Source organism: Phodopus roborovskii, unplaced genomic scaffold (genome assembly GCF_943737965.1).
Source record: "Phodopus roborovskii unplaced genomic scaffold, PHOROB, whole genome shotgun sequence".
Classification (NCBI taxonomy): Eukaryota; Metazoa; Chordata; class Mammalia; order Rodentia; family Cricetidae; genus Phodopus; species Phodopus roborovskii.
In genome coordinates this window covers 15,145,330-15,169,833 of record NW_026125281.1, presented here as the reverse complement: position 1 = coordinate 15,169,833, position 24,504 = coordinate 15,145,330, and the positions used below count along the sequence as shown (strand labels likewise).

General features: G+C 42.0%; 1 protein-coding gene across 2 annotated transcripts in view; it reads left to right on the top strand.

The window, feature by feature from the left end:
* Fam110b (family with sequence similarity 110 member B) overlaps positions 1-24,504 on the top strand; it is a 121,315-nt gene that overhangs the window by 7,655 nt on the left and 89,156 nt on the right. The window contains exon 2 of one of the 2 annotated variants that reach the window (XM_051197428.1): positions 21,086-21,178. The exons of the other annotated variant lie outside the window; for it this stretch is intronic. The gene's annotated coding sequence lies outside the window, so the exon portion shown is untranslated. The remainder of the gene's footprint in view (positions 1-21,085; positions 21,179-24,504) is intronic. 2 annotated transcript variants of the gene reach the window in all.

The following is a 24,504-nucleotide window of genomic DNA, read 5'->3' as shown; positions in this document are numbered from 1 at the left end:
ACCTGAGCTGGGTCCCTAGCACACATGTCAGGTGGCCTACAATTCCCTCTCCAGATCTGACGTCCACGGGCATGCACACACATGACATGCATCCACACAGACACATATACCCATAGATAAAAACAATAAAATGTAAGGATTACGGTTTTTCCGCCCGCCACCTGGTCTTGTCCCGCCGCCGTGCCAGCCCCAATTAACACACAGAGACTCTGTATTTGATATAATTCTATTGGCCAGGTACTAGTTTCTTATCGGCTAGCTCTGTCTTAAGTATTAACCCATTTCTATGTATTTCCACGTGGTCTCCTTACGGGGGAGTGCGGCAGGCGTCTGGTCTCCCCTTCTCTCCCTGCTGACCCTTACTTACTACTTCCTCTTTCCTCCTCATCTCCTAGTCCCGCCTATCTTGCTTTCCTATTGGCCAACAGTGCTTTATTCATTAAACCAGTATGAGAAACGTATTTACAGAATTGCATCTCCCATCAATAAAATCTTTACAAAGCAATGGGAACAAATGTAGTAGGTAAGTGTCCCCTGTGCAAAAGTGGCCAGTGCTCATTAAACTACTCCCATTGCCCAAGACACTGAGCATCACATTCTCCCCACCCTGGTGTTGCGTGGCAGATGCTGTCAGCTGATACTCTGGACGATGGATTATTTCCCCAGTTCCTGCGTAGTTGTTGTTTCCTGTTCATGTTACCTGTTGGTGCTTTGTTTTAAATGCTATCAGGAGCTTTCGAAAGAAAACCATGCTGATTTTAGAAGTACCGATGTTTGTGTAGTCTTTCGAAGGGCTCACTTATTGCTTGCTGCGTACTTTTTCTGTGCAGTTTGGTAAAGAAGACACAAAGTTCAGACCCTATGCAAACTCCCCATAATCACTGATGCCAAAGTATACACATTTAGTCACCACACATGCAGCCATACCAATTGTCTTTTTTTCTTTGGCTTGCAAAGGTCACCATTCCCATTCTTGTTGGAAATAGCTTGAGTTGGAGACACTTGGTTAGCATGCAGAGGACCTGGAAGCTACCCACACTCAGCACTGCAAAACTACTGCAAAATTAGGAGTGAGGACTGGGCAGTCTATGCAGCCTCTGGTAGTGGATCAATTTTTATCCCTAGTATACGAATGGAATTTGGGAGCCCATTCCACATAGAGGCATACTCTCTCAGCCTAGACACATGGGGGAGGGCATAGGCCCTGCTCCAAATGATACGAAAAACTTTGAAGACTCCCCATGGGAGGCCTCACCCTCCCTGGTAAGTGAAAGGAGATGGAATGGGGGTTGGGAGGAGGAACAGGGGAGGATGGGAGGGTGAGGGAACTGGGATTGACATGTAAAACAAGCTTGTTTCAAATAAAAAAAATCATGAATGATATACTTTTGGAAATTGGGCCCTTGGTAAGTGGGGACTGGTGACAAATGATGATAGCATGTGTATTCTCACTGTGTAAAAGGAACATTGCTGAACCCGAGGCTCTTTGTGGGTTTGCCAGTGTCATGCACATTTAAAACCCTTGTAACCTCTCATTGCACTGTGTGCTTTCAAGTGATCATGAATTGGAATGCCATGTTTTGCTTCCTAATCAAACTTGGTTCTTGCTTGGTGACCACGGGTGACTGAGAGAAGCAGCCACTGGTTCCTCGCTGACTAGCCGTGACTCTGGTACTGTTTTGTACCTGGCTCACAGGTCTGTGGGTTGCAGCCCAATCCATTATGTTTGGCCGAGGTGGCTTTCAGCTTTGAGAGGACAGGCCGATTGTGTAGAAACTTAGCTCTTTGATATATTAAAGATTTTATAGTAGTTCTTGGCTGTAAATATATATTTGTAGCTCATACTGGAGGAGAATATTATTGCTGTATAAATATATATATATTTTCAGGTACTTGAAATATTCTTAAGTCATGCTGGGAAAGGTTGTGGTCTATCAGAATTGCTTGAATTTTTCCAAAAAAAAAAAAGAAAAAAGAAAGGACAATTCCTTAGAGGTGATGAGAGTCCCATAGGTGCCTGATTGGGGGTGAGGGAGGGGGGGAGGAGACACACACACACACACACACACACACACACACACACAGAAAGAGAGGGGGGAGGTAAGAGAGGGAGAGGGAGAGGGAGAGAGAGTGCATGCTCCCTGTGCAGTATGAACATCCTTGCTGCATTTATTTTTTTCCTAGTAGAAGTAGCTCTGCCCTCCCATCATTGTGAAGCCTGTTCTGTTTCAGCCCCTGTGACTTTTCCTTCCTTGCTTATCTGAGTTCTCCTGCAGGTTTTTCTCCTTTCAGCAGTCACTAGCACAGAACTGGTCTGCTTTCCCTGTTAATCCCCAGTTTCTCCCCTCCCCCCCCCAGGGTTTCCTGGAGCCATTTCTCCCATGAAGCATTCTGATTCTTAGGAACTGAGAGTCAGCGACAAAGACGCCCCATCACCGGAACCTTTAATTAAGCACTCTGACACTGCAATGAATCTTCACCATTTTGTGTCTCAGATACTCCAGTATCTTCATCTTACTTCCAGTTTTGCATTTTCTCTGACAGCGTTAATGCAGGTGCCTTGCAGTAGTCAAGGCTCTCCAGGAAAGCTGAGCCAATGGCAAATACACTGTACGGAAGTGACTCCTATGAGTAGGGAGGCTGACATGTCCCATGCTGCTGTCTACAAGCTGGGAAATCAAGGGCAACCAGTAGTGTAGTTTCCAGACCGAGTTCAGGCCAACAGATGGCTGAGCTCATGCAGCCAGGCAGAGGGAGCTGGAGAAGAGTGTGGGTAAATTCTATGCTTTTGCACCTTTTTGTCCCATGTGGTCATGGAGTACCCACCCGCTTGTGGTGGGTCAGCTGCTGTACCTAGTCCCCCAGTTCAGTGGTAGCCTCTTCTGAAAACACCGGTACAACTGGTAATAACACGGAGTTGAAATAGCTGTGTACGCTGTAGGTCAATCAGATTAGTTTGTAACCATAGCTCTCACGTACCTGTGGTATAATCAGTGTGCCTCACTAATTAGGTGAATGTTTTTAAATCATCCCCAGGAAGATACGGTTTTGCCAGTCTGTGAAATGATCCGACTAGGTCTCCTAAGTCTTGGGTCTCTATAGAACCTTCTGGGCTGTCTTCCTGTATCGCTATCCTTCCTCCAGCACAGCTGCCATGAACTCAGGTGAGGGCTGCCTCTCACAGAGCTGCTGTCAGCTGGGTCTCACAGCGCTGCTCTGGTTTATCTGTCGGGGTACACGTTTTCGTCTGGGATAGCTTGCCTGGCAAAAGAAAAGAGTGTGTCATTGGTAGCCCTCTCTGTACTCTACAGAGGGTGTGTTGATGATCATGTTCATAAATTGGTGTTGGTTCCATATAGACCAGATGTCTGTCCACTTTATGGTTAATGCCTGTTATTGCTTCCATTCAAGTTTAAGGTATAGAAGCAGTTTCTCATAATTGTACTTGATTTGTCTTTTTCATTCTCATTTGTTTTTGAGGCTTAAAACAGGGAGGGCAGTCTTCTGAAAGTTGTAAATATACACTATCTGATTTCCACATCAAATAGATTTGATCTGATAGCACGGAACATTTTTTTAATCTAATGTGGGAACTTACACAAAGAAGGGGGTGCTGTAGTATTTTTTTTCAATATTGCTAGTTAAAAGCATTTGATTATTTATGAGTGATTCATTCCTTAAAAAATCATAATACATACTAAAATATGTCAGGCCTTTAAAATTGTGCCTATGTTCCTGGCACTGTTTTTTAGCACAGAGCATCATGTTACTATAGTTGATGCACTTGCTAAAGTTTCACTTTTAATCTCCAAACTGCTAGTATTGGAATGCTCTGGAACATGACTAAGTCAGGAAGGAGGAGAACTCCTCAGATGGGGTTAGTGCTGTTTTAAAGAGCCAGAGAGCCATCCTGTATCTTCCTGATCTCAAGGGTATAGTGGTAAGCTACAGTATATGAACCAGTAAGTTGACCCTTACCAGACAGCACATCTGTAGACCCTTAGCCTGTACTTCTTATCTACAGACTTTGAGAAATAAATTTATGTTTATATGCCACTCTGTTTAGGGTATTCTATGAAATACTATCCACTGTAATAGCAGCCTAAGCGGTTTAAGCTTCCTTCAAGACAAAGTACTTCACATGGAACAGCGTGTTAGAGTGCGTTTCCACTGCATTTGGATGTGCAAAGAAAGCTTGGGAGAGACTTTGTCCTGCAGACGAGAGAGATGTCTCTGAAACCACATATGGCAACAGCACTTTGTGCCCAGGGAGTTTTCAGTGGGTCAGCTACATCTCTGGGGAGATCAGGGAAACAAACTCACAGTGCTGGCTGGCTTTTCTCAACTTGAAGCAACCCTCCATACACCTTGGAAGATGGGGTCTCATTTGAGGAATTGCCTCCACTAAGTTGGCCTGTGGGGATGTCTGTGGGACATTATCTTGACTACTAAGTGACATGGGAGAGCACACCCCACTGTAGGTAGTGTCACCCCTAGGCAGGTGGTCCAGGCCTGCCTTTGAAACCTATGTGAGCAAGCCTGGAACTCTGTTTCAGGTTCTGTCTTGGCTTCTGTTGAGAATGAATTGGGACTTGTAAGACAAACAAACCCCTTTGTATTCCAAGTTGCATTTGATGATAGTGTTTATCATAGCAACAAAAACAAAAACAAAAAAAAAACCCAAGACACTTTGCCTAGAAAGGGGTGAATTCTTTCCCATGACCCAGCAAGCATGCACCCATTAGCCAGGGCCTCCAGTCTATAGGCTGAGGATAGGATGGACTCCACAGATAGTTTTTTGTCATGTTTGGTAGCTTATTGAAAACTGAGCGCATGCCCCAACTCTGACATTTCTTCCCTGCCCAGGCCTTTTCTGTGTTCTTGGGGTGCTCCATCTTGGGGTACCCTTGCAAATATTTCCTTTTCTCATTTTCCTGCCTCTGCTGAATTCACTTGTGAGTCAGCTGAGAAACGAGCTGGTCACATTCCCAGGCTGCTCAAAGCCCTGGCTGCCATGCTTAGAACAAATTAGGACACCTAGACTTTAGCCTGGTGGGAAAGGATTCTCAGATCATCACAGAATTTATCTCTGTTTACTTTCTCTCTCTCTATTTTTTGAGAGAGAGTCTTCCCTGGGTCTTCCCTGACTTGGCCTCAGCATCTGCAGTCTTCTTCCTGACCATCTCAACCTCCACACCGGCCCTTTCCTTGGCCTGAAGCTCTTTTTGCTTCATTCCTACCCTGCGTTTCTTGGCCATTCTAAAAGGCTTTTGTTATGATGTCTTCTCTCTAATTTTCTTTGACCTTCTGTGTTCTAAACAAAAAGAACAAAGGAAGCAATCATATCTTCATGATGCCTGAGCAGCCCGAATGCAGAGGCATAAAGTACATTTTGCCCAGCAATAAACAGAGGATGTCAGTCATAATGGAGCCAGCTGAGTCTGCTGGCCATCTGGTTCAGACTTAACTATCTGCTGTTGTGTGGGGGGGGGGGCTTATCTTTAGGTCAAGGTGAGTTATCAGTCCTTCACGTGCTAAGGAGTTTGCAGTGGGAATGCGGAACTGCATCCTGAGAGATTATGGAGCATGGAAGACGTGTTATAATCACTCACGTGCTGAAGGAGTTTGCAACGGGAATGCGGAACTGCATCCTGAGAGATTATGGAGCATGGAAGCGTGTTGTAATCACCCACATGCTGAAAGGCTTTATAGTGGGAATGCGGAACTGCATCCTGGGAGGTTATGGAGCATGGAAGACATGTTGCCGTGGAGGTGAATGCCTTGATCTTTTGGGGAAGCGCTTGCAGCCCACACATGTGCTGGCTGCTATAAGAGGACCACTGGCCCTACCTACTCACTGAAAATGTGGCCACCCTGAACCAAGGCATCCTGCTTGTGTGAAACTACACTCAGGTTTGAAGATTTAATTTGAAAAAAAAAAAAAAAAAAGAATGCAAAATAGTAACTCTGCCACTTTTCATACTAATTACTAGCTGGAATGATAATTTTTTTTTCTAGATTTCCTAGACTAAAGTCATAATAGTGCCCATTATTTGTTTCTGTTCTACTGTTTCTTATGGCTGTCAGAAAACCCAATCCAATACAGTGCTCCATGGCTGTGGCTCGCTCTTTCCCCCGAGTGCTGCCATGCAAGACTCCGCAGTTCCTTGACTCCATGTTCTTGGCAGCACTCTGCTAAGCAGATGGCCGTGTACTAGTAGAAGGGAAAGTTGTAGTAACCGAAAGCAAGAATGGGTTCCCGTAGCACAAATTGCGCTAAGCTGGCTTCCTGCCTCTTCTCTTTCATAAGGCTGCTGGACTAGAAGTTAAGCAGGGCTCCGTAGCGTTTCTGTACTTCACTGGATGTTTCTGGAGTTGTTATCACACATTCATCTTTCCCTGATCCCCTCCACAATCCTCATATAATGAACTCTGAACATTTCAGAAATCTATCCTTCCAAACAGTTTGAGAGTTTGAAGCATCCTACCCTCTGAGATGCTCTCTGTCAAGTTGTGAGAAACATTCCAAAATCTGAAAAGGAAAATATCACTTCCCAACATCTGAAGGGCTTCTAGGTATTGGGAAAGCGAGGTCTCAAGAATGTCCAGTCAAGGGTATTCAGCCCATCCTCTTCTGGTAACACAGGCATTGGTGCAGAGATAAGACAGCCTTCAGGTTGTTTGGGAGAGGCCATGTGCTGGACAGTCTTATCTTTTCTGGTGTCTGAGGGCTTGTGCTATTGAGCTCGTCATGAAGGAGTAGCTCTCGAAGGCCCTGATTCTGGATACTTGAACTGCCCCGTTCTTTGGTCCTACTTATGCCAACCTCTATGGCGAAGGCCCTCACACTGGTGTCTTCACAGGACCTGTTTGCCTGTTTGCAGTATGGAATCAGTATGCTGCCTCTGGGTATGAGGCTGTAATAGTGTCTTCACCCTGTGTAGGTAAAGAATTAGGAACTGCCCCAGCCTGGCATTTCCTAGGCTGAGTCAAGAGCAGTTTGCTATATCAGAAAGACCCTTTTAGGAATTGGTGAAATGTATGTTCTCTAAATGACTGAAGCAGAACCCCTGCAGGAGAACACTGGGAAGGCGGTATCAGCCTTCTATGAGGTCAGAGGGGCCTCAGTGAAGACTGAACTGATGTGCAAAGGGGACTGGGTAGCTGTGTGAAAGCTTGAGATCCAGTGTAGTCATCTCTGTGTCTCATAGTCCTAGGCTGACACTGCATCATCCTGGGACCTGCTGGCTTTGCCCTTTCCTTAGAGTGGCTGCTTTGTTTCTAACACATCTTTTCTGCTTCTCATGTGTGGGTGGGTGATTTTATCAGGCCCTTGATGTCCTGTGCCCGTTCCGTGGTAGAATTAGCAAGGAGTCTATTCAGTGCACTCCCGGGCTCCTTGTTGTGAAATAAGGTCATTTGTCCCTTTAGCGCCACTGTAAAAACTGATGGACACTTGGAAGCAAAGTGCAGGAGGGATGAAGCTGTTACCTTCAGTCCCAGGACACCCCTTCCTGTTCTGTGACTCCTGTGAGGGGGGCTGATTGACTGTGCATCAAGGGCCCGGTGCCTGCTGGGAAGTCTTACAGCTTTGCCTTCTGTTCTCCAGCTTGGAAGCAAAACTGGAGAGCTGTCAGAGCTAAAGTGGCAGGACAGATACCAGTGCTCTGTGCAGAGGCTGTTCAAGGTCACCTGCTTTGTGGTCCCAACTGTCCAATGACTTCCTTTCTGGAGTAGGGCTGCTGGGATCCTCCACGATACACATATATACAGGTCGCTCTAGGAAGCCTTGAGCCAGCAAGTGCTTTGCACTGTAGTTAGCATCATCACCTGCAGGGCTCTTCAAGCACAGACTTGCCAATCTGTCCTGGTTTCTGACTCTTGGGATCTCCCAGACCTTTCTTTGCTTGCGATTCTAAACTTCTAGTGAAATCTTACGTGTGAGGTGTCATTGTGAAAGCTGGGACAGCGAGTATAATTCAGTTGGGGATCTCAGGCTGCAAGGAGGGGTCTGAAGGTGGTTGCCTGGTTGAAAATATTACAGAGGACCCGTGGGCTAGTGAAAGCCTCATGATGACTTCAGACTTTTCATCAAGAGCCTCTGACGCAACCCATGTTCTTCAGTAGGCATGCATGCTTATGTGTGTGTATGTGTGCATGTATGCACGTTTTTGAGACAGAGCCTAGTTCAATAGCCAAGGCTTGAATGAAATGTTCTGTTTAACCCAAGATTCTCTCACCTCTGCTTCCCTAGTGCTGGGGTGACAGTCTGTCCCATCACATTGGGTACCAGTGTTACTCACCTATAACAGAGTCATTCTTCTTAATAAGCCACATGATTTTGCTGAAGTACTTTCTACTTGCCTTTAGTCTGTGCGGATTCTCACAGCCAAAACACTGGGTCATTTATGACTTCCTTTTGCAGCATCATTTGCTGAGCATGTTAGGTACCCAGAAAAGAAAATGTATCTTGTAGTGCGTGCTACTTCAATAACATTTTTAAATGTAACATAAAAAAAATCAAGACATTACACTAAAAATATAGTCTTTTTCTTAGAATTTTAATATGTTTTTGGTTTGCAGGTTGATATTTTTATTTTCAAAATGCTTCGGTGCTTTTATTTTAAGATAGATATGTTAAATTTACATACTTGAAATATTTTTTCTTAGTCCAGCAAAAGTTGATTTAGATACTATTAACTTAATTAAATTTGTGGAAATTTGTAACCATTTCTGGACTTTGTCTCAGTTCCTTAAGTCAAAAAGTCCTCAGTAAACCAAATGAAAGTTTTTGCAAAATGATGAGGATTTCAAGTAGAACTCTAATGGAATGTGTATTCTACAATGAAAATTAGTTTTATTTGGAAACCAATTTAACCCCCACAATATTGAACTATTTATTATTACACCATTAAATTTATTCTATTTTTATGGTTTAATTATGTAGTTGACCCATTTAATCTGACTGTCCCACTCAACAAAACCAAGTAGAGTATCTTTTAATCAGTGCTGCCATTTGAGAAGGCTGACTTCTCTTTGGTGACTGGCTGGAAGGAAGCGGATCAGTCCCAGTGCCGTTTTGATGAGGTTTGCTTATTTTTGTAATCTGTGAAATAGATACTTTCAGGTAAAAGATTTTACTGGGAAGAAAGAAAGCTAGAGGTTGAAGTAAATGCTTTATTATCTCTTGTTGCATAACGATGTCCTCAAAGCTGGCCTGGATTACTTCCCCTTTTTGTGTCTGTGGGGACTCTGGAACTCTGCTTTGGGATTCAGACTCTTTGTCTCAGGCCTCAATCAAGTGTTCCTGAGGTGGTTGGCATGCTCTACAGGTAGAGTGGTCCAGAAAGGTGGCTAGAGTGCTGATGGCAGTGGTGAGAGATGAGCTCAGGCCCTTCCCCCATTCCTGGCACGGTTTGATCTGTCTGCATTATAGGTCAAACTCTTGATCAGGGATGAACCTGTAGGTGTGTCATTCATTCTGTCCCAGAATGGTTAAACTACTGGACTCTGGCTATTCATCAAGCCTCTCCTAAGGGGCTTCCTTGTGCCAGGAAGTGCTCCAGGAGGCCTCTGATGTGTTTAGGAGGGCTTTCTTAGAGATCAGACCAGAGTCCAGATCAGTTACTTGTTAAAGCAGGTTGATTGACAGCTAGTTGAGCAGACAAGACAGATCAAACCCAAGGACCAAGGTCTTAAACAGCTTAGCACCTGAGATCATGAGCAGTTCAATTTTATAGTGTTAATCAGGGAAGAAGCAAGGAACAGAAAAAGTGGCTTTCCTGTGGTACCCAGGGAATAAGAAAGCCTTGAATTTGAAGATCTTTGTATAGAACTAATAATATATAGCATTGCTACCACTAGGAACTAAAAAATGTAATTGTTACTATTTTACAAATTCTGTTGGTGATGGTAAGTATATTGTTACTTGATATGAAGGAAATTCTGAAAAGAAGTAAAATTCCATTTTTGGGTTGTTTGATGGCAAATAAGTATTTTCAAACACCGTGCTATAAGCACTAACTTTTACCAACCAGTTATTTATTGGGTAATTGGCAGTATTTTTCCTAAGACCTGTGTTGATTTGGGAGTACAGCATGATGGACAGGAGAGAACTAACTCAAAGGCTACCTTTGTGGAACATTTTACGTAAGATACAGAGTGGATTTGGTGTCTGAACTTGGATTCTGTCTCTAAAACTCCTTATCTATATGAAAAGCTGAAATCTGAATCATTTCTGGTTTCAGTCATTTTGGGTATGAGGTTCTTAACTGGTTTTACTATTAAGATAGCAAAGTGGCCATTAATATGATGGGGGGGCATGGGTTTTAAGTATATATTGTGGAGACATTAATTTGGATAGTCTCAATTTTCCTGCCTAGTCATTTTACCTGACATTAATTTCTTTAGAGCCCTGAGGACAGAATGAAGCAAATATTAGGTATCAAAATTTGAACCAGAGTGAAACCTCCTTTTTTGCTCTTGTTTTTATAGACATGACATGTGGCTGAGCTAACACACTCCTCTTTCAGACCTCATTGCAAGGTTGTGGCATGTGCCAGTGAATAGCACTCTGAGTCTGGAAGGATGTCTCCTGGCCCTGCAGGCAGGCCCTTGCTTTGGTTCACATAATAGTTGGTACTTCTGCTGTCTATTAACAAAGGTTACTGCTGAGTGTTTACTGAAGCTGGCCTTCTGTTTTGGTTATGAAGGCGGAATGTTTCAGTACAAGAAGTGAGAAATGTCCTGTGAAACCCACTGCAGCATGGCTGAACTGTGGGGGGCAATTATGTAACCTAAAAGTAGCTAGCTATGAAACTGCAGTATTAATGATCCTATCTGTATCAGGTATCAAGTGTAGTCAGTCGAGAAGGGAAACAGATGTGCTCCAGGCTGGGCAGGAAAGAATGCATAATTGCGTAATGAGCAGAGCATTTAGGTTTGTAAGAGGAAGATAGCTCTGGACATGGATGCTCTAATGGCACATAGCACAGCCAGTGAATTTCACCACCCAGTCTTATGATTAAAATGGTTAAGATGATAAATTTCATGTCATGCATATTTTATCCAATTTTAAAAATTGTATAATATAAACACATGTTTCAATAAAACCTGCTGAAGCCTTAAGAGAAAAGTTGTCTCCAATAGATTATGTTACATTTTGCTAATGCTATACCTAATTTTGTAGGATAGCAGAACATACTGGTGTTGATATTGGCATCTTTTTATACTTGCTTGTGAAAGAGATGAATGGATCTTAGGATCTTCTTGAAAGACAAGAGTAGGTTTTTTTTTGGCTTGGATTTAGTGCTACCTGCTCAGAAAAGCACTTGAGGAGGGCTCCAATTATATATCTAGCAAAGAGGAGAGAGCCAAGCTGGAGGGTTGTTAGTGATATCTCTCAGGGAACAGAAATATGTGGGAAAGCCGTGTCCTTGGAAATGATGCACATCAGAGCCTGTTGTCTTTTAGTGAGCTAAGACATTGTGTCCTGAACTCCATGATAAATATAGAGGTTTTTTTTTTTTTTTTTTTTTTTTTTTTTTTTTTTTTTTTGTAGTATTGGGATAGAACAAAGGGCCTTACACACCCTAGACCAGCACTCTGCCACTGAGCTGTGTCTCCATTCAAAATTGTTTGTGTATGTGCATGCGTGTGTGTGCCTGTGCAAATGCTTGTACGTGCTTGCTGTCTGTGTTATCTTTTGAGACAGATTCCCTTACCTGATGCTTGCTGACTTGACTAGAATAGCTTAGCCTGGACTGTTTAAGGAAAAAAGAAAGACTTACATTTTATTCAAATTACCTCTTTGGTGTTTAGAGATGCTTGCAATGGATGGAAATTTGCCAGAGTATGATAATAGGAAGCAGAAACTTGTTGATACAATTTCTTGGCATTATATCCCAGGGTGACTTAAATAATATTATGTAATTTTTATTTTTCAAGCAACACAGTGACTAATTTAATAGGTAGTCTTTTATAAATAATACTTTAAAGTCACCCTCAAGGTAAGATCAATTCTTTCAGCCTTAGGTGGTTGGGGGTTCATGGAAATAGTTTCCATAAGTTAATAAGGGATTTTAAACATGAGAATTTAACAACTGCAAAGCACAGTGTCTACTGCACAGCTAAGTGTAGAGACTGGAAGGATTAGTCTGACCATGACAAAAATACCTCTGAATGTAGTTTGGATTTAGAAAGTGTAAGAGTTTCACAAGTGAGAACATTTAAAGTAAGGAGTCTTCACCACTTTCTTTCCAGCCACTTGGCCTAAGACTGTTTTACAGGCTCTTGTTTATATCCAGGCATCTAGAGTAAATAATAGACTCTCCCAGCCACTTCTGACCATTTGGTTCATAATTTCTGTAATCTATTTTGACTATGTTACTCCTAGGTTCTGGCTGGAGAACAATATGATTATTAATTGAATAATACGCAGCTAATATTGTGCTAGGCCTAAGACCTTGTGTTAGTGTGATAAGCTGTGTGACTCTGCTCCGTTTATAAGAAGAGAACATTTGAGATATATAGTACTCTTTTGATAAAGGTGTGTTCTATACAGTGCATGCATCTATTCTTAATTTGCAACTGGGTACATAATTACCCTCAAAAGATGTGTGATGTTGGGATTGTGGCAAGTTTCATAAATTTTTCCATCAAGTTGCTCCTTACACATGTTAACAAGGACACAGCATTTCTTCAACTGTGTGGTTTGCTAAGTGCTGTTTATACAGAATCCACGAATATAAATGATGGGCTGGATGAATTTGAGTATATTTAATGAAACTTTTAGCATTCTATATTTATAGCACACACTTGCAGCTTAGTCCAAATAAATCAATCCTCAGAAAACAAAGGGCATCTTCTTTCTTTCCCATGAGAAAAACATCGATGGGAGATGCTCACAGTCTTCTGTTGTTGTTGTTGTTGTTTTTTTTTGTTTGTTTGTTTGTTTTTTTCAAGACAGCATTTCTCTGTGTATTTCTGGCTGTCCTGAAACTTGCTCTGTAGGCCAGGCTGCCCTTGAACTTACAGAGATCTGCCTGCCTTTGCTTCCCAAGTGTGGGATTAAAGGTGTTCACCACCATCTCACCATCTCTTTAGTTTGACTTTCAAACTGTTGTTAATCTGTATAGTCCTTTTTGGAACATGATGGGAAATTTCCAGGTTACCCAGAAATCAATGGTTCATAACCCAGGGAGAAGAGAATTAGAAAAAAAAGAAAAAACCAACAAACAACAAAAAAAAGCAAAAACAAAAAACCACCACCACCAAAACCCCTTTTGTTACATGCCTCCTATATGCAACTAGAATAGCAATGGCTTCCATTTGTTGATGAAGAAGCCAACTGCTCAAGGAGACTCTTAGCCCATCAGTCACGGCAGTCACCAGGATGTGACCTGATTCTGCTCTGTCAGGGCCGCCACTGCTGCACAACCAGCCAGCACTGAGTAGACAGAGCCCTGTGGATCATTTGCTGACTCACAGATATTTAATCCCTGTTATGACCCTTTTAGATAAGGCTGTGGACCCTAGAGGGAAATGAGTCACCATGCTATAGAAGCAAGGTTTAAATCCAAGTGACCAGAATGTCAGAAATGTTCTTTGGGTCATCACTTTTAGCCATTTCCCCCTGTCCCAATTAAAGGAGGTATTTTATTTTATTCTTTTGAGAGTTGCCAACCTACCACCTCTAACACCTTTAAGAACTTTAAAATAATATTTGCTTGGGCTTTCTCAAGCTGTCGCATGACCCCCGCTGGTTCAGCACTGAATGGATACAATGATACATGTCACATAAGTAGCTAACTGTTCTGTCATTCACAAAAAGTGTGGTCTCACTTCACTTCCCGGGTTCTATCCTAGGGGCTGTGATAACTAGGAAGGGTTTATGGCTTAGTGGGAGCCTAGTGGGAGCTTAAAAATCACAGCTGATTTTACCTAGACTCAGTGTCTTCATGGAAACTAGCAAGGTGCCAGGGCATGGCAAGGAGCTTAGAGATAAAATTTGGAGAGGTCAAAGAAATGCACTGAAAAGCAGGGTGATCTGAGCTAAGGTTAAAAGGGTTGAAGTTTCCAGGCATTCCAGGACATAGGAGACATATTCAGACAGCAGACAGGGTGACACAAGATAAAGAAAAAAGCATGGGCAGTTGGTGTCTTCTGCTCATGGCTCTGAGTGTCTGGGACCCAGCCACATGAGGGACAGTGGCTGGTAAGGCTCATCCATAAAAGGCCTTGTCTGCTCTCATCGGAAGCTTGAGGAGCTGTGAAGGAGTTTATGTAGAGGAGACTGGTGTCCACAGCAGGTGAGTCCGGGACAAAGGGGATGTGAGTACAGCGGGACTTGGGAATGATTAGTTTTGTTGATCAGGTTGAAAACCGGAGTTTTGGGAAACAGGTTTCAAGGTAGTGATACTGCTCCAGGAGGCATAGCTATTAAATATTAGAAAAGAGCCTTACTAAGTTAATTGCTGCTTCCAGATCTCCTTGCTTCACAGAATAGCCTGTTCAAACATTAGGTGGCTGTTTGGTTACTAGAATGTGCTTGTTATGAGTCATATGACTTCTTTATCAATTCTGCAACTCAGAATGCTGGCCATCTCCCCATGCTTAGTGCATTGCTCCATTTCCACACTCATGATATTTGGCAGCTGATTTGAATATTTCTAGATCCTCTTTTGTCTTAGTTACATTTCCATCCCTATGAAGAGACACAATCAAGGCAACTTTTAAAAGGAAGGCTTTAATTTGAGGGGCCATGTGCAATTTCAGAGGGTTAGTCCATGACCATGATGTGGGGATCATGGCAGCCGGGAGGTACTGGAGCAGAAGTTAAGAGATTACGTCTTATCTTCAAGTTGGAGTAAAGAGTGAAGGAGACTGGGCCTGGAGTGCCTTCTGAAACCTTAAAGCCCACTTCCGGTGATGCACTTCCTCCAACAGGCCACACCTCCCAATCCTTCCCTGAAACAATTCCACCAAGTATTCATTATATAAGCCTATGGGGGCCATTCTCATTAAAGCCACTATACCTTTCTATCTTGCCCATGTCTCCCTTTGTCAAGATCTGATAGTCCCCAGTACTATTACTGTCTTAGTAGGTACTGGGTCATTTTTGTTTCATGCCTGTTTTTAGACTTTAGTAGTGAAGGGTCATTATCATGGTAAAAGGTCAAGAGATCTAAGATGGGCTTTAGAAGGTAGCATGTGAGTATACCCTAGGCATACCAGAACCCTATTTGGGCTGACCATTTCATATGGTAGAGTAGAACTCTATTTGGGTTGACAAGTTCACACCACACAGTAGAATTCACTTTGTTCTGAGTGCTTCCTAGGTATATAAGTACCCCATTTGGGCTGACCAGTTCACATGGTGCAGTAGAACTCATTTTGTACTGAATACTCTACTTTATGATGTAGTTACAGTTGAGTGATTATCTCACATACATAAATACACATACATAAATATGTAACTTCTACCATAGAAAACACTGCATTTTTGGCACAGTGGACTTTGTGTGATCAAGAACTTTTCTTGCCTAAAATCTCAATGTCTGTTTCTATCTAGATATCAACCAATACATGGAAGCCCCCTGGGAAATATTTGTATAAGTATTTTTATATTTGGCACAGTGGTTGTACCTTAATCTACTGATTTTTCAGCCAGCAATTAAGAGTCTCCCGCTACCAGCCTGCTTCACTGGCTTAGGTTGCAGGCTGTTGAGAATTCTATTCTCAAAGGCACTGGTCCTGTTGCTGCCACTAAAGGTAGCTTTAACTAAATCTCTATTGTTCTATTCATATACAAGACTCAAGATTCAAAGGCTGGGGTGAAAACCTGCTGTAAGGAGTAAGGTTTTTCTGCGTGCAGCTAGTCTTATCCTGCTGCTGCACCAGCCCCAATTAACACGCTGAGACTCTGTATTAGATATAATGCTGTTGGCCAGGTACTAGTTTCTCATTGGCTAGCTCTGTCTTAATTATTAACCCATTTCTATTAATCTAAGTACTTTCACGTGTTCTTATCTTACCAGAGAGAGAGGCCGCCGGTGTTTTGCTCTCTTCATCATCCATCTTGGCTCCTCCTTACTACTTCTTCTCTTCCTGGTCTCCTAGTCCCACCTATCTTGCTTTCCTATTGGCCAAGAGTGCTTTATTCATTAACAAATAAGAGAAACATATTTACAGAATGACATCTCCCATCAACCTGCTAGCTCAGAAAGGTTGAGTAGCAACCAGCTAATCTTCTCTCCTTGTTGGTGTCTCCTAAAAGCCTGTCCTTCTGTTCCCCCCAAACAGAAAAGGCCTCAGCACTCAAAATTCCCCCCATTACTTCCTGTGTATCTTCCAGATGCCCCCTGATGCTCAATAGTCACTTTCTGTCAACTAGTTGCTAACTAAGCCTCCTGAGCCAAGTTTTACTTTTACTTAATTAACTTAAATGTTAACTTGGGGTTCACAGTGTGATAGAACATATCTCAACATGTCTCCCATAGTTTACCATCCATGAACTATCAAATTGTAGAAGTCTATCCTTTTACAATGAAAAGATTTGTTATAGAGTACACATTACTAAACATTAGCAAGGCTGTAGCTCAGCAGAAATTGTAGAAAAATTATTTCAGTGTTAATGGTCTCCAGGCATCTAGCCACTGCTGATTGCTATGATCCTTCTTAGGTCTTTGAGGATCTGGAGAACCATCCCGTGAAGGGTTTTAAGTCTTACAGATGAAGTTAGGGATTTTTAGGCTAATTAATGGTGGTAATCATGTTATTTTTTATTTTTATTTATTTATTTATTTATTTTTGGGTTTTTCTAGACAGGGTTTCTTTGTATTGCTTTGGAGCCTGTCCTGGAACTCATTCTGTAGACCAGGCTGGCCTCAAACTCACAGAGATTCACCTGCCTCTGGCTCTGGAATGTTAGGATTAAAGGTGTGGGCCTCCAACGCCTGGCTACCAGGTTTTTTTTTTTTTTTTTTTAAAACATGTATGTGAAGTACAATGTATATACAATTAATGTATATATTGTCAGACTTAATGAATTCCTGTATACTGTTCAGGAGTTCTACAGATATGTACAGATAGCCACTATTCCAGCCATGAGCTATGTTTCTCTCATCTGACATGTCTCCCACCTCTTTGTATTTGGTCCTTCCCATCTCCTCTAGTCATGGCAATCTGTGATCTGATGTCTATTGATGGAATTTTGCCTTCTGCAGAATTTTAAGTGAGAGCAAACCCTTAGTAGTCTGTATCTGGCAGATGTGGTATAGTGCTCCTCAATTCCTTTATGTTGTCATATGTATCAACAGTTTTTTCTTTTTCCTTGAGTGGTATCTTCCACATAATAAGTTGTTTATCTGTTTACCAGCTCTTGGACATCTGAGTTATTTCAGGTTTGGGGCTCTCATGAGTAAGGCTGCTGTGAACATTCAATGAAGGCATGGGTGTAATGATTTCACTACACCCAAGATAAATGATAAGTGGGTGTTTTATTGGGGAACATCTTACACAGAACAATAAAAAAAACCGCCACAGCCTGTCTCTGCCCTTCTGATCTGATCCATGACCCAAGAGAAACCATACCTTATGCTTTCCATTGTCCACTTCCATCAGCACCTGAAGCCACGACTAAATGGGTGTGGCCACTGTTACAGGTTCATAGGCAGGATGCCCCTACAACTCAATCTTTGTGTGGAAGCTGGTTGTTTTAGTTCCTGATAACTAGAAGGTGAATTACTAAGTCAAACAAATGTGTTCTCTGCTTTAGAAAAAAAGAAAAAGTAAAACCTGCCAAATTACTTTGTAGAGTGCTTGTAACATTCTGAATTTTGTAGCATAATCCTTTTTTCAGATTTTATATTTAACTATTTGAGTAGCTATGTCATGGATCTCATTAATGATTTCTTATATTTCTTTTTAATTATGATGACAACTTATTTGTATGCTTATATGCTACTTTTCTTTGTTGACAAAGTTTTGAATTCTAGGTTCCATTGCTTCTTCCTTGCTATGGTTACTTGACAATGAGATTTTATAACAATTGTGAGTTTAAATGAATATATATATATATATGGAAGCCTCCATCGTATGTTGTTGGTCTCTGTAGAGGATTGGTTCCCATACAACCCTCATTTGTAAAAGTCTATGGATGCTCAAGTCACTCTTATAAAATGGCATATTTTCAGAGAATTTGTCGCCATCTTCCATATACTTTTAAGTCATCTCTGGCTGACGTAGAATGCAGATACAGTGTAGATGCTATGTAAATAGTTGTTACATTACCTTGTTGAAGAGTGATAACAAAACATTCTGTACACGTTAAGTGAAGTTGAAATTGTTTTTCCAAACACTTTTTTTTAAGACTTGTTCCTTAAATCTGAAGGTAAGAATCAATGACTACAGAGGACTGGCTGTACTTAATTGCCTCCCAATTTTAAGAAATAAATCCCTCGTAATGGATGCTCTCTTCCCTGGACTCTTTGCTCTCTGTAACATGTGTGGAGGCTTCTGTACCCTGCTACTCTGGTTTGTTGATCTTCTCTTTCATTCTTGCACATACCCTTTACTTGTTTGAGTAGTCAGTTCACACTCTTTAGAGAAAGCACAATTAGATTTACTAAGCTGCCTCCCAACCCCAACACACACACTCATCCCATTGGATCCTCCTCCAGGCCACAGAGAAGGCTACCCTGCAGCCCTGTGTTCATGGTCTGCAGTAAGGTGGTCACTACCTCGAGCTTTTTGGATAGCATGCACTCAGCACCAACTGATGTAAATAGTGGGAGTCAACAAGCAACTGCTGGTCTGAGCAAACTGAGCAGTTCTGGAGTTTTAGAGAATACAAAATCTTAATGGTGGATCTGCTACTGGATAGTTCTCAAATTCTTACTTTATATGTTGCTTGTGTACACTTTGAGTTTGCTTGATGGATGGCTATAAAATCACTTGAAACTGTGTTTTAGTAAACCCTATCATTATGATCTGACTAGGAACAAGAGAGAAATTGTAGTTTTGGATTACCAAAGTCTAGAATATCCCACATTTTACTTTGGTTTCCCATGGGTCTTCAGCATGTCAGTATGAACAGTAGAACTAAATCTAGAGTATGCTCTTGTAGTTTTGTTTGTTACCTTATGAAGTGGTATTACCATTTTATATTGATTGTTTTATATTAATATCTAGGCTATTTTTATTTCACACTAAAATACATAGTTATAAGCTCTTTAGAGATTTGTGGAGATTAAGCATCAACATTGATGTAATAGAGAATTGAATTGGCTGTGGGAAATATGAGATCTGAGGTGTGCTCTGTGACTATGGAGCAGGCATAGAGCCACTCTAAGAGTTCATCTCCTTAGTAAAAATGGATCAACTGTGCACATGACCATAAGGACTCTAAGGCCGCTCTGAGCACACATGGCCACTCTGAAGATAAACTGATACTGGATTTATTTACTTGTAGTGTTCTGTCTCAGCCATAATTTTATGACTCTGAAATCTCTGATTCATAATGGAGTTTGGCTCTTTACTTTTCTCTCTTCAAAAGTATGAAAGTAGGCAAGAATAATCATAAAGCTGAAAAAGAATATTTGAGCCAAAATAAAAAAATAGCTAGTTGCAAAATAGCATAGTACAAAACTATTTATTTTATTCTGAGTCACAACCAATTAAATTGGGCTCAAAAATCTTGTAGATTAAATGTGCTCTAAAATAATTTTAAAAGCATACGACTTTATTGATTTGAATCCCTGGAATTCCATATAAAATAATATCATTAAAATTCATGCACTAAAGGAACCAAGAGAAATGTGGAAGCTGTCTTTATTTTATTCCTTCTAGTGCTAAGTTCTATTTCATACCATTGCTGAGCATCCCCGAGTGATCCAACAAAGCAGACTGTTTGGAATGGCTTGTAGGTGACAGTGTTGGGGTGGACCACTCTTGGTTGCTATCAAGGTAGACATTTTCAGGCTTTCTGTCCAGTTTTTAAATCCATATAAAATCTGGGTCAACATGTGCAGGCTTACTAATAAACTTTATTGTCATTTATCGTACATCAGTCCAGAAAGGAGCATGTGATACTTGGGAATCTGGCAAAAACCCCAGGTGGTATGGTTTTTAACTATCATCTGTTGCAGCTGCAAGCAATTCCTTAGTTACCAGTTATTCCTCTTTCCTTGCACAGAATGTGCTTCTCAATGAAGAAGTGGTGCCTCCCACTTCAAGCAAAGATGCAGTCAGTTCTTTGCTATTGTGGCCTCTGACAAAAGCAGATGTGGGAGGAAGACGGAGTTAAAATTTCCAGCACTGGATCTTCTCATGAGTTGCCAGATGTCTGGATAAACATCGCTTTGATGATTCATCCAGTTACCCCAAATACAGTGAAAGCAGTCACACATACTGGAGATGTGCAGAGTCACATCCCTCAGACAGCCTTAGTTTCTCGTCATCTTTTAAAATGCACCGTACTGGTTAGGGCCAGCCACATGCCCAAAGTTAATTTTCCCTTCCTGAAAATGAGGCGTGGTGTGTTCAAAAGGTGGCCTGACCTAACCCAGGGTCGGGCCACCTTCTATGACATGTAGGAACGAACATTCTTGTCCAGGTCAGTGTTGCATGTGAGGCACAGAGAAAGCTGTAACACAGACACTTCCTTTTACAAGAGCTGAGTTCTGAAAGTACAAGCGCCCAGCCCTGGGCAGAGTTTCCCTTGCCCAGTCCTGCTATGGTATGTCAGCCGCCCCTTCCTGCTGCACCCGGTCCATACGTGAGCCTGAGCCCTGGTGAGTCCTACAAGGGATGCTGCATTTAGAGGCATGTGACACCTGGGGCGAGTCTTGGGTCTCTTGTGGCTGGTGCATGATGCAAACCCACTCAGTTGTTGATTTTGTTGTTTTCTTCAGCCAATGGAAAGCCTGCTACACTAGCTTAGTGCAGGCTTCCAACCCATCCTTCCTCTTGAGTTTCAGAAATGCATTGTCATATGTTATTCAATGAAGACTGATGTCATCTTAATGCTCTTTGAACTTCTTTACTTGTCCATCAGGATGCTTAGCCTGTGTCCATTTCCTTTCAGAAATCGGAGTTGAACACTGAGAACATCATTCCTACTTTTTGAGTTTTGAATTGAAAGCTGCCAGAACCCTATGGCCTAAAGGGGAAATAAAAGGTAATCCTATTTTAAAAGGAATTATTAAATCTAACCATGCTAAATATATATTTTTTTGGTGTGTTTCACAGAATCTTTGAATCCCTTCTTCATTTCTCCAACTTCATTTACTTTCCTTTTCCTTTTTTCTCCTCTCTCCTGCCCTTCTGTTAGCTTCCTCTTTTCTCTGCATTCATTCAGTAGGCATGTGTGGAGTCCTTTCAGGGCCAGCCGGTATTGGGGCACACACAGAAGCCTGGCTGGCATGGGAGGGGCTGGTGAACGCACATCTGAAAATGGCAGCCCCGTCTCTTTCCCAGTGCTTCTGGCGATGGTCTCACCGTGAAGCTGCAGCTGTTCCTATACCCACTCCCCTCCCCTCATCATCGCATTGGCCCTGGAACAAACGCCCTCCTGCCCTCTAAGTGCCGAGTGGGCATTTGAGTTACCTGAACCTACCTTCTGGTTGTATTTAATCTTCACAATCACGACTGTTAGACTCACAGTTACACACTATAAACACAGCAACAATTAATATGTAGACGTTTCCACTGGACCTGAGACCTGACATGACAGTTCAAGGTGAACATTTTTTTCTATTCCTGTCTTATGTCACACTAAAGATCCAGGTGTACCAACGTTCTATAAAGTCACTTTCTGGTCATATAAGGTATGTGTGAAACAAGAACACATTTCACATGGAGACACACCTGGACGTGTCACATTTCTCAATCTTCTGCAGGATACAGATGGTAGCACTTCTCGGGGTTCTGCAAGTACTGAATTAATTAGTGTAGACAAAATACAGTGTCCCAGGCACACACTGCCTTCATGCAGGGAAGCCCTCAGCGACAGTGATAAAGTGGCAATGGTGTTATCATGATGTGTTTCTAATAGGACAAATGCCATGAGAGTCTAACAGTAAGAGGGAAGAAGGGCTACACGTTCAGTAATCTCATTGTTAGTTCATTAAATAATTCCCTCCACTTTGATCACAAAGGTTTACCCATAAAAGCTTTGGCTCAGATTGCCAAGCAGAGTGAATAGTTAGTTATGTTATATATTCCTTACCCCTACTGTTCTTACCATATTATTTATATTTACATAAGTTTAAAGGCAATGTAATATGCATAAGTATTTGTTCTCCCTTATTAGATAATTTCTTCTTATTAAATATGAAATGTCCTGAAATATCACTTTATTATATTTTCTTTCCCCAAACTTTAAGGAGCAAACCAACCTGAAATTGAACAATACTTACACTGTACATAAATTGAATGCAACTTACTTATGTTTTGGCTTTTGGCTTGTCCTTTGAACTGAACACATAGTTACATTATGGCATTAGAGATTTCTTAAGCATTCATTTCATAGCATCTGCAGACAAGCATTGTATAGAGCTGGGGTGGAGCTCAGGAGTAGAATTTGTACTCTGCATGCTCAAGGCACAGGACTACAGACTACATCCCTAGTAACACACACACACACACACACACACACACACACACACACGCGCGCGCGCACAAGAGTCTTTTAAAGAAAAGATTGTATAATTATATAATTCATTGTGAGTCTCATACATTAGCAAGCAGGTCCATCCGAACCTTTCTTTGTCTCTATGGCAGCATTGGACATGCACAGTACAAATGAGAACTGGACTGAAAATGCTTTGAGGGAATGAGTGAACAAGAACCAATTTGCTAAAACCCTGAGGGCAGGATGGCTTTCAGATTTGCTTCAAGTAGCCCCGTGAAGCAGAACTGCAAAGAAACTCATGTCCCTGGGAGGATGTGTGCGCTGGAATGCAGCAATGTCAGCTCTGTCTGATGTTTGGGGTGTGGATGGCCAGAGTCCGCTTGCTTTCCTCTGTGCTCTCCAGCTGCCTTCCCCCACCCTTCTTTCCTCCTTGCCTGCTCTCCATCCTCCTGGACCTTTCTCTGAGACCCCTATTGTCCCAGTGCTGCTTGCCTCCGGAGGGGAAGCTGATGAGAGTCGTACCCAAGAGTGGTAGCTAGCCTGAGCAGCCATACCCCCTCCCTTTGCTGCCCTCTCTGCCACTGTGACCTCTGCTCCAGCAGACCCCTGTGGGGATCCCTGGTGGTGCCTTTCAGCCTCTACTCTTGGAGGTGGTTTCACTGATGCCCTTAGATCCATCTTTTCTCAGCTGATTTTGGAGGAAATGCATTCTGTCTCTGTCCACATCAGTATTTCCTGGCAGAGAGCTGGATTATGGTTGCACTTTTGCAAATCTCTCTGCATTTTGCAAGGAAGGACCAGGTTTGGACAGGGGTTGCATGTTCCGTTGGAATGAAGACTTAGTAACCTTAAGGGATATCACTAGCTCCTGTGATAGAAGTCTAAACCCGAACTTGCACAGAGTTCTTCTCAACAATAGACACCAGCCTTTTTTCATTAGCATTTAAAAGTAAATTTGCACTTTTACGTAGTACAAGAATGGAGGGAGTTGTGTGAGGAGAATTCTGACTGCTTGTGATAACACGCCAAGAAAGCAAGACAAGGCTCTTGTGACCTCAGGTTCTTCAAAACATGAAACTGTTCTTGGAATGGTTTTTGTGCTCCTCCCAGGTGTAGTGGAGGGGAGTGAGTTTACTTCAGATTACTCATTATTGCTTGCTGTTATTTTCCAATTAAATGTTTACAATATCCTTTAGATGCCTCTCCATAGAGGCAAACATTTTTGGCACAGGTGGCTTATCCTTATGATTATATACAACTTGAACTCATGAGAACTTTACTCACCTGGCCTTTCTTAACAGTGTAAACTGTCTGCGGCTCTGAATAAAGGTTGTTATTGCACGAGACTTTAGTCCACCCGTTTATCTATCATCGGCATTCTCCCAGGTCCCACCAACTCTAGAGTGAGCAAACATGTGGTTGTGTGTGATAGGTTGTGGTTTTGTCCTGTAAGTTAGCAAGTGAGGGAAGTACAAGTTCTTCTCAACATGTAGAGAAGAACAAAATAAAAGTTTCTGAAAATCAAGAAACTAAGGTGCCGTTCTGTGGGTAGTGAAGATGGCTCTGTCATGTTTCTACTTTGAGGCCCTTATTAAGTAAAATAAAAGTTTGTTAGGACATAAGTAGTAAACTACCTGGGCAGGTGATGATTGAGATGACGCTGGTTAGGAAGTGATTAGCAGGAGATTTGAACACACCTTGTAGATAATTCAAAGGCTAATCAACTCCTGATGAAATGGCAGGGTGGGAATCCCTGGCCCTCTTTAGAGTCCTGTGATTTAAAACACTGGGGCTATTATGTGTATGAAATTTTCCATTTAATACTTTTTTTGCAATGGCTGACCACCTGCCACTGAAATTGTGGGAGATAA